Consider the following 11491-nt stretch of genomic DNA (forward strand, 5'->3'; position numbering starts at 1 on the left):
CAACCTGGAATTCGCAGAATGTTTCCAACTATACTACGGTTTCAGTTGTGATCATAGATGCCCTGTCAATTAGGCAGCACCTTTAAGTAATTCGTAAGATGTGGCGACGTAGGAGAATTGGCAAGAAAGGGAATCCGTTTGTTAAAACGGCAAAAGATTTTAATAAATAGCGTCAGCCAAAGCACCGACGGCTGGGATTCTGAGGCTTGCTAGGACTATCTATTATGTTATAACAAATAATTAAGGAAATATGTCTGAAACACAAAATATAAAGAAACATCTATTCTCATCGGAGGTATCGTTAAATTATTACATGACAAACTATTTAAAAGAGACCAAAAGCGATGATGTAAATTTCAGAGAAATTTTTGTTTGAATCAGAGCGGTTTTTACAAAGTATGATTTGACTATTGTCTATTTTTATGAAACAAAGTTGAACTAGTTCTTTCAATCAGTCTTTGAGTTTAGAATGGGGTATACTAGTGTAAAAGGAAGGGGAGTGAAATGTGTTTATATCATTGCAAGATGTAAGTGTCACGTAGTGTTGTCATTTTAGCGGTATTTTTAACATTGCCATATAAGCGGGAGGTTTGGCTAGCCATAAAACCAGGTTCAACCCACCATTTTTTCTTAAAATGACCTGTACCAAGTCAGAAATATGGCAGTTGTTATCACACAGTCCGTTTCTATGTATGTTGGCGTTTGCCTTTGTTGTAGTTTAGTGTTTCTGCTGTTCCGTTGTTTTCCTCTATTAGTTGATATGTTTCCAGCGGTTTTAGTTTGTTACCCGGATTTGTTTTTGCTTAATCGATTTATGACTATTGAACAGCGGTATAGTACTGTTGCCTTTATTTAGATTGTATGTAATCTAACAGATCTTTCGAATTTTTAAGTACTCACATCTGATTCACACAACCCATAGAGTAGGTAGCTTATACGATGTGTCGGTGTCTTAATTTACTAGCTACATGTTTTTGCGGTCGAAAATATTTATATATAAGTATGGTCGTCTGATCTGTAATTTTACCGATTTTGCATGCCCTATCCCCGATTTTGACATTTTTACTGAGTGTGAAATCGTATGGCGGGTGGTGCATGCAGAGCAGTAGACACTTACCCTGCAAACGCATCGGTCTTGCTCCGTTAAGGGTACAAACGATTCCCTCGGTTATCTTTGTTATCTTGATTTAATTTCTCCTACAGCAATCGATTAACGAAATTTGAATATCGGTAAACAACTGTCGCTTAAGTTTAAGAGTAACTCTGACTTCCGGCTTTGGTAGCTGATAAAATTGATGTTAATAGTTAGCACTTGGCAGATCCAGCAATATAACGTTGTAATAAGAATACTATTCAAGTCCTTGTTTTATCATGAGACTGAGACTAATGAAGGTATTAGTAGTCGTAGCCTGAAACTACTATTCACGGTTATATAAAACAGTTTCAAAGACTAGAATAGAGATATATGACTATACATATATATATATATATATATATAGCCGACTATGCGATATGGGTTTTTCTCATTGTTGAAGGCTGTTCTGTTTCTATAATTGCTTACATCCACTTCATTTGAATTTTGGTGGATATTTGTTTCATTTGCAATCATACCACATCCCCTTATTTTCATATTAAAGAAAACTAGGAGTCTCATTTGACTTTTTACCCGGTCAAGTGAAACTAGATTGTTTTGTAATGCTTTACCAGCTAATAAAACTGTAACGTATATATATCATAAGGAGGATCTCGGCAATCCAGATTGGCATAGTGGTTTAAGAGAAAAGTTTCGAAAAATTTCATGACGACGAACGTCGATAGTGCAAGGGAGCTTTAATCATTTAGACTCTGAATAATGACTGGTTTATTTGTTTTATTTCTTGTGTTGTTGTGTTGCTTTTGTTTTTTATTTTATTCTTTATTTGTGGAGGAGAGTGGAGATGTAAGTGTTACGTCGATGGTACTCTTCCTGAACGTATTGTTAGGTAATTCATGATGCAACCATTTTGGAGCACCTGGTATGTCCTTCCAGTTTTGACTCCTATAATTATTGTTATACATGGATTTCGGCGGTCCTGGTTATCCCAGTGGTTTCATAGAAGATTTTTTGGAAAAATAACGACAGGTGACAATGGTCCAAAATGAGCTAGAATCATTTAACCGTGCAAGACTCTGAAATGTTTGTTTGTTTGATTTTGTTTTGTTTTTATTTTTGCTTCTTGTTTGTATTTGTTTTTGTGTTTGTTTAAGGTTTTTTTTTGAAAGGAGGTTGAAGTATCATTTTGATACCACTCATTCTGTACGTATTTGTTATTCATGATGTAGACCTTCCGCTGCACTTGTTTTATCATTCTAACTCAAACTAGGTATTGGTAGATTGATTTGGTCACAAGAACTATTAATCATTTTTAGTCGTTAGTGTTTCCAATTTTTTTAAGAAGTTAAACAATATTCCATTCAAATAAATTGAATTAAACCATTGGCGTGACGTCAGCCTATTCCTGGTTTCTTATTCTAGAATCAACCTTTCCTAAATCTGTCGCTGAAATGGACTCATCAAATTATATTCAATTGTTGCCTTCGTGTGCTTTATTTCATTAAGTTTGAATTGGATAATTTACTGATTTCTGTTCACTAATGGAATTAATTTTAAAACTTACCTTTAACTTTTGTAATTTTTCATTAAGAATATAGCAAAATGCTCTCGACCAATGAAATTGTAGGATTTGATGTCTCTTAATTGTGAAGAATGAATGTAAATCATGTTCTTAGTATGGAATTATCCTATTATTTGGGTCTATTTACACTTCAAAACAAAGAGTTTCTATAAAGAAGTTACAACTGAACCGAAGCACATTTATCTGATTGAAAAGATTTATTATGAAGAAAAAAAATTTGCTTCCGCAAATTTGCAGATTTAACATTGTTGTGCTTATATTTAGAGTAATTATATATAATGAACATATAATACACATCGGTACAACGGACACACAGGGCTTGTACCATAATGTATACATAATAGACAATCGTATAGTATAAGTTGTTAGCCAAAAAGTTTCGATGAATGAGTTGTAGAGTGAAGTCAGAAGTAGAGATTTTACGGTTTAGGTTCGAATTCCTGTTTTCTCTCTGTTGTCCTTTTCCTTTAGTTTTTCCGTTTTTTCTTATTTTGTATGTTATTGTGGATATTTTTGTAATTTTAGTGGATTTTATTATATTTTTCTTTCATTAATATTTAGGGCATGTAAACGTGTTAGTTTGGTTTAAATTATATGTTAGAAAAAATAATTTTATGACAGCTGATTTAAAATGGTATTTAATTACTGCTGTATTTACTGGACACTAAATGTATATAGGCCATTTTTACAAAGACTTTTAATACATAAATTCACAGTATCACAGCTTCAATTGTGCAGTTTTAGATGTTTGATAACTACGATTTTGAAAGATCATGTAAATATTTTTTTTTTATGTAAAATTGGAACACGTCATAATGTATTATTCTCTTTGGCATATACATTCGTTAGGGTTTTAAAAAGTTTCTGATCACGACCCTGTAGGGTGATTTCTATAGAGAAGAAATGTCTTAGTATTTTCAAATGATTGAAATGTCATCTATTTTACTTGGATTTAATAAATTTGGATATTCTTTTTCTTACATCAGCAACGGAATTTAGTGAAATCTTTTTACGCGTAAAATTTAGGTTAATTTCATATTCTACAGATGACAGGTTAGAATGTTTTTTTTTCAAGAATCAACGCTTATCCATTGTATCTATAATACTTAGATTGTGCAACATGTTGAGTCTGTGAAAGACTTTTCCACACAACAATGTACAATATATAACATAAAAAAAAACCACATACACAAACATTATGACAACACAAAATTATTTATTTCAAAATACCTCATAGCTGACTGGAAGGCTGTTTCAAATAGTTAACTGAAAAATACTATTAATATACTAAGTAACGAAGATTGATTAACAAACATTACAGGAAACATTAAATGAATCTGAATATTGTTTTCAACACTCATAGATTGATCACCTTCAATCAATATCAACTTCATAAGCAGACAGTTTATCAAGGTGTATGATCCTTTTAAAGTGTATAATGGGCAATAAAAAAAGCACTTTAAATAGTGTTCACATTTATATCAACATTAAGGACAAGAAGGTTCTTCAATCAGTTCATTTCAGAGTTTATCAACAGATGGTATGAAACTTTTATGATATGAAACTAATCTGCACCTCGGAATGGTATACTTCTGAAATCTCTTCTTAAATTGTAACCTGTTGTGTGGGAAGACAAGGCTTTGATAAAATGAACATCTAACTACGAGAAAATCCATTTATTAATTTATAAAATGTAGTCTGTCTTATGCTTCTTCCTTCTGACAGATAATTTTTCAATGCCTAATTTAGCTTACATTTTTTTAGAAGTAGTACGTCGGTCACCATTAATAATACGAGCAGCTTCATTTTTGAACACTTTCTAATAAAACAGATTTTTCTAAAGTACAATTATCTCATATAATGTTAGCTTTTCAAGAAAAGGGTGAATAGATACCAAATTTATTGTGATAAGTACATTTACATCCAAACTATAATGAAATTGTCTTAATAAAAATAATCTAGTAGATGTTTTTTTTTAAGTTTATTGTTAATCTATAGGTAGATGTTGTTGGAAAGCCGCCGGAAAATCAGATGGCCTAGTGCATATTAAGAAAATGCGGGCGTTTGGCATTTTCATAAAAACTTTCTCATCAAAAGTCTTTTGACGTAGTTGTTATTTTGAGCCAAAGTGAGTATATGCTAGTTCTGATCGCTTTCGTGGTTAGTTGGGTAGTTAGTATCATTGCTCTTATTGAATTCGTGCATTGTTATTTTCACATTTTAATACCAACTCTCTGTAATCATCAAAGTCTTGAAAAAGAGGCTTGGCACGCATAGTTATGGATTAGTTCCATATTGTTATCATTTTATAACTATCATAAAAACTTAAGAAAAAACGTTTTTTTTGTTGTTGCTATAATGGTTACCATGGTAACAGTGATTACTTTTATTCGGGGGGAAAAGCACAAAAAATCCTCAAAAATTAGGTATTTTCATGAGTACTCTATAAAAAAAAATAAAACGATGATTCATCTTATTTTCCTGCATGTCATTACATTATTTTAATATATTTTTTGAACTACAAAACAGGGGAAAGGTTTTTTCTGCTGTTTATAATAAGGTCTTTCCACTTTTCCGTGGAAAGAGCTTTTAATTTTGTTCTGATTATAATCTTTTTTTTCTTCCGCCACTTTTACTTCTTGCGAGAATATTTTGTTTCGCAAGATGGCGCTTAGATAACACTTTTCCTTGTAAGAGTTATCTCCCCAAACACTGTGCCATTAAAGAAAGCGACAAATTTATTTTTTCTAAATTGCTCGTTATATCCTCAGGATTTTTTGTAAAATTTTAAAGGAGCATTTGGTACTAGATTTAGAAAAAAATATGATTTTGTTTTTTTCTCAATCATCAATGAAAGTGATATAGAGATTCGGTTTTAGCAGCCAATTTGGTTCAATTTTGTAAAAAAAAAGATAAGAAACATTGCTCATGAATTATTCACTTACAAGTGAATAATTCGACCTCATTGAATCCGTATTCATGTGACCTTTAACTTAACCCTTTTGCTGTAGAGGGGTGACGCATGTATTCAGTTATTAAAAGGGAAAAGAATGTCAACATTGAAAGTGAAACAAGGATGAATCATTTGGTTGACTAATTCAATCCACAAAAATTCATTCTTAAACAGGTAAAAGCGACGATAAACATGCTTTTTAACCTACAATATGAAATCAAACAGACCTAGAAAAATCCAATTGCACGTGGACGCTATCTGTTTATATTTATATTTATGTTTATATCGGATTATATGATGGTCGGCAGTCTTCGGAAGTCACCTCTAAGGTTAATTAGATGATATCTAGACAAAACTACACACGAAATGTTGATAAATATTATGCTTTGTTAAAAGTTTATTTTTGACTTTTTGTAATTTGGATATACTTTTTAGTATGTTATAAATCAAATAAGAGAATTTGAGTCAAATCGGTGAAGATGAATATGACAACTAATGCTCTTTTAACCGAAGCGATCTGGAGACTCCATATGAGAGTTATAACCCCTTATGTATTTGATATAACAGATATGTATTTGTAACTGTTAAACCTTTAGTGATAGAGACCTCGGATCTTTTGATTTGAGGTCCAGGGTCCACCAAAAAGAAAATGAGGTAAAGGTCAAAGGACATGTTTTGAATTTTGATTTTGGCTGTATGGTGATGTAACTCATTAACAATATATAGGACAGACCTAGGGTCTTTTGATTTGAGGTCCTTTTATTATGACCATGCAATTAAGGTCCAGGGTCAAAGGTGAATTTGACGTTCTAGATTTTGACCTTTGCTATAAATTCATATTTATACATGATAAAGCTATGGGGGGTATATTGTATAGATTGTCATATATATGATAATGAAAAGGTCAGCCGGAAGTGACCTTTTGTAAACCGGAAGTAGCCATTTCCTATACTGGTTTCATTTAAAGATACCTAGAACCATATAGTTTAGGAATTAGTGTGAAGTAACCTATCATATGGTGCCGGAAGGGGTTTTTTTAACCGGATTTTGCATTTATCACCCTTATTTCAATCAAAAATATATATAAACCATATATTTTTTAAAACTGTGTGACTGAAGCTATCATTTGATACCGGAAGTGACATTTTCTAAACCGGAAGTAGCAAACTATCTCCTTCTCATTTCAGGCAAAATTATATAGAAACCAAATATTTTTTTAATCAGTATGAAGAAACCTATGATTGGATATACAAAAAGTTACCTTGAATAAACCGCAGGAAGCTTCTTACTAATTATTTTGACATTTAATGTGGAAAGACCTTCAATTGTTTTATAGTCTCTTTTGAATCCGATCCCTTAAAATACTGAACATTAGGTGTTTTTGAGATGACCACAAAAAATTTGCACAATGGTTGGACCAAAAAAAATTCTTGTTTTTTATTTCATGTATTATCTACAGTAAAGCGTTGAAATATTAACAAAAACAATTTGGGGAAACTTCAGCTTTTTATTCAAAAATACCTAAGAAAATAGGTAATAATTGTAAATACCAAAAAGCCCTTATCACATACAAGATGTGCAATATGCTGAAATAAAATTTTTATAAAAAATAAAAACAACACGCTATAAAATTCATGTGTCAAAAGCGCTTTTCTGGATTTACCTTCATCAGGAACGCTTAAAGCCGAATATTTGAAAGCCAAGGATGTATAAGAACCGAAACAGTTGAAGAGCTATATGACCAAAATAATATCCTAAAAAAATAGCCAAATCCATCTAAAGTCAACTTTGCCTGAGGGAGTTGAAATCTTAGTTTCTTATGATTATGAAGGCAAAATTGTACTTAGATGTGTTCTTCACACATCCAAGTTGTTTATGAATGACCTTTTTGTGCATAGAATCACATGAAAATAATGAAAATATGGTTGCCATGGTAACTAAAAAGGGAAAATATTTACTTTATTTTCTTATACGTTTTAACAAAACTTCATAGTACTGATGATATAACACCAGTAATGTTATTGCTGATATCACAAACACAAGAAATAAATTCTGGTTGCCATGGTAACAGTTTACAGATTACAATTCATATTATCATTTTTCGTGTCAAGGTTCAGAACTTTCATAAACATAATACTGCTTTTATCAGTTGTTTTACTATACAATCTGTACAAACAAAAGCTTGATATGTCAACTACCTCAAGTTATTTGTAAAACCACTACATAGTTCTACTTTTTTGTCACCAACTTATGTTATATTTAACTAATGTTATGTTTAACCGACCAACATTTCCGGAGTAAACATTATTTTTCAATTAGATATTCAAAAAATAGAATAACAAAAATACCGAACTCCAAGGAAAAATCAAAACGGAAAGTTCCTTAACAAATGGCAAAATCAAAAGCTTAAACACATCAAACGAATGGAAAACAACTATCATATTGCTGACTTTGTACAGGCATTTCCTTATGTAGAAAATGATGGATTAAACCTGGTTTTATTGCTAGCCAAACCTTTCACTTGTATGACAGTCGCGTAAAATTCCATTATATTGACAACAATGTGTGAGCAAAACAAAGAGACATAATAGGTAAACATTTAAACAATTGGGGTACAGCAGTCAACATTATTATCTTCATCACTATAAGAACAAACAACTATGTCCACAAAGAAAAACAAAATGGCATATAGACACTCTATTATGGACAATGCACATAAGCAAAAATGAAAGACAAGTATACAAAAAATTACCATTGATAGCACAATAACACAATTGTGGGATATATAAATACCGAGTCATGCTAAAAGGATATTACCAAAAATTGACTTAACAGTAAAGATTAAAAATATACTAAAACAAATAAAACGAACACTGTAACACGTAATTAAGATGATAAACAACGTCAGTACCTAGAATATATACTTTAAAACCATCATATATTATTGGTGAAGTTGATACTGAATATTTATCAGCAGGTCTTGGTATCTTCCAATGATTTTTTTTGGAAAAAAACTTGTGTTACTTTCATCAAAACTTTTTATATTTGCAATACGAATTTGAGAAATATTAAATTAAACCATGAAACACCAACATATCATACTTCCATTACCACCCCCCCCCCCCCCCAAAAAAAACCCTTCCCGAATAAAAGAAAAAGAATAGAGGAAAAACAACTAAACCTGGATTTTCTTAAGAAGCAAAATTAAAGAAAAACTAAGATTACTGTGGTATGTTTATTATGCATGGAATAAAATTTTTACATCTTCAGCAATGTTGGAATGAAACAAGAAACTGATATGGCTAGGTATCATTGGAACTGTACTCTAAGATGAAGTAAAATCCCCACATCCTGGTTTAATGTTGGAATATGCTAGTGACTGCAATACAGGGGACCAAAAAAAATTTTCTAATCCTACAGTGTAAATACATGCATATTTGGACATCAGGATCAAAAGTATAGTAGTTTTACATAGATATTTTGAACTATCTTTGAGTTGTTGCAATGACATGGTAGTACATGTAGCTGGAATCAATAATTTTCTTGAATTCATTGTGGCAATACTTTAGAAAACTCATGATCATTAGTCTTGATTATTTGTATACTATCAACATCCACATTTGCATATTAGGATCTAACAATACACTCACATCCATGTTGATATGTAATCAATCATGTAAATGATTTTCAATGGCAAGGTAGGTATCTGTAAGGGTTAAAATTTTATAGGCTCAAAGAGGCAGGTCTCTGGGAAAAAGTCAAAGCATTCTACTCACATGTACAGACAATATGAACAAAAAACATCCTACCCACTTACACATCTGGATATAAGATTTTCTGAATCTAACACTGAAATAAGTTTCATATACATACGATAAACCATGTAGGAGGAGTTGTGATGGCAAGGTCATTTCTGAAAAGGGTACACATTTTGAAGGTGAAATGGGCATACATGTAATTTTGAACAAAATCTTTCACATGTTGATATTTTTATACCATGATAATTTATACTATAAAGTTTAAAGTGAATCAGTCAATAGATACAGAAGACATGTTAGTCTAGACAGATCCCTATTTAACACCCCATCCCCCACTGTGTTCATAGGGTATACAAATATCTGTAATTTTGAGCAAACCAAAAATTAGCTGTCGTTCACCTGGATTTATGTTATTCTGCAAAAATGGCTACTCTCCAACATTGCAGGCTAGATTATAATTCGTGACTAAAATCTCTTATTTTTTTATTTTACTTTGTATTGCTGATAATTTTCTCACTTTACAGTTTCTCTCTATCTATTATAGTTTTATTATTGGTTTCCTCCAACCACAACAAGGGTACTATTGTAATTCAAAGGAAATATATCTAATAAGAAGTTAACTGAAAATTTCAACTATGTTGACATATTTTTATATCCTTTTTTGCTAATCGTTTTTGCTGTTTATAGTTTTTCTCTATAGTCTCGTTTTTCCCCAAAATTTTATTTAAAGGGTTACAATCATCATTTAAGGGGATAAACTCCTATCAGGAGACGACTGACAATTTTGGCTATATTGAACTATTTGTAGATCTTGTCTTCCTGTTCTTTTTTGCTGTTTACAGTTTTTCTTTTAATAATATAGTTTGGCCAAAAACAGGTAAAAATCATTATTAAAAGGCAATAATTCCATAACTTTCGGTTATGTTGATATGTTTTCAGATCCTGTCCTGCTGATCATTTCTGCTATTGAAGTATATCTCTTATTTGTTATAGCGTTTATGATTATTTGGAAAACAAATGTAAATGGTTACAGGCAAATAAAAATCCATGGAGTAGACTGTAGATTTCAGCAATGTTGACTTATTTGTAGATCTTGTCTTATCTTGCCGATAAAGTTTCAAACTATCTATTGTTGTTTTCACGAAAATAGACAATACTAAAAAAATAGTAAAAAGTATCATTTAAGGACATAACCATTAAAAGGAGTAATCTGAAGATTTCTGCCTTAATGGACAGTGAGAAATTCTGATCATTTCCGTCCAGTGAGATTTTTTTCTACATTGTATCTACCTTTTTCAAGATAGAAACAAACTTTCATTTTACCCCATCTTCTATTTTTAACCATGTAGGCCATGTTGGCTGAAAGACCGGGTCATCTGACACATTTTCTAACTAGATACTCATAAGAGCAATGTGATAAAAATTCAGATCCCTAGTCAACACTCTTCTCTACATTCTGTTCTGCTCAACATAAACAAGTAGTAAAATATTTTTGTCTCATGAATATTCATCTCACACTTGTATCTCTTTTCATATACTGGTACATGTATAAATTAAAATTACATTATAAAAGATCAGAGGGATTACAGAAACAATGAAAATAACTTTTTTTGGTATTATATTGATAATCTTCAATCCAGTTTTCTTTTCTTGCACTGCTGCTCAAATCTAATTGTTCAAAATTGCATATGCTACGTATGTACATATATTAAAAATTATAGTTTTCTAACACCTTCTGTATTGTACTGTACAAATATCGAAATTTGTGGACACAGAATGCAGATCTTCATGTGGAAATGCTATCAACCCTCAAAACAATCACGACTAATGTCATAATTAGTAGTATCATCCATGTACTTGTTGCAACACAGTTGACATATTTAAAACATTCATGAATTGTACTAATAAAAAGTCCTTCCTGTGAAATGTCGAATCAGAAATAAATTTTCATGTCACAGATTTCATTATATATATTAGTCAGTCGATGACAAACTGAAAAGGACAAGGAACAGCAATAAAAGCGCTGTATCTTTGCTTTTTGTGTTTTGCTGTGCATGTACTAATTTTGGTCCTTTGAACTTTGAAAACAACGTTGGTAACTGCTC

Source organism: Mytilus californianus, unplaced genomic scaffold, assembly GCF_021869535.1.
Source record: "Mytilus californianus isolate M0D057914Y unplaced genomic scaffold, xbMytCali1.0.p SCAF_7, whole genome shotgun sequence".
NCBI lineage: Eukaryota > Metazoa > Mollusca > Bivalvia > Mytilida > Mytilidae > Mytilus > Mytilus californianus.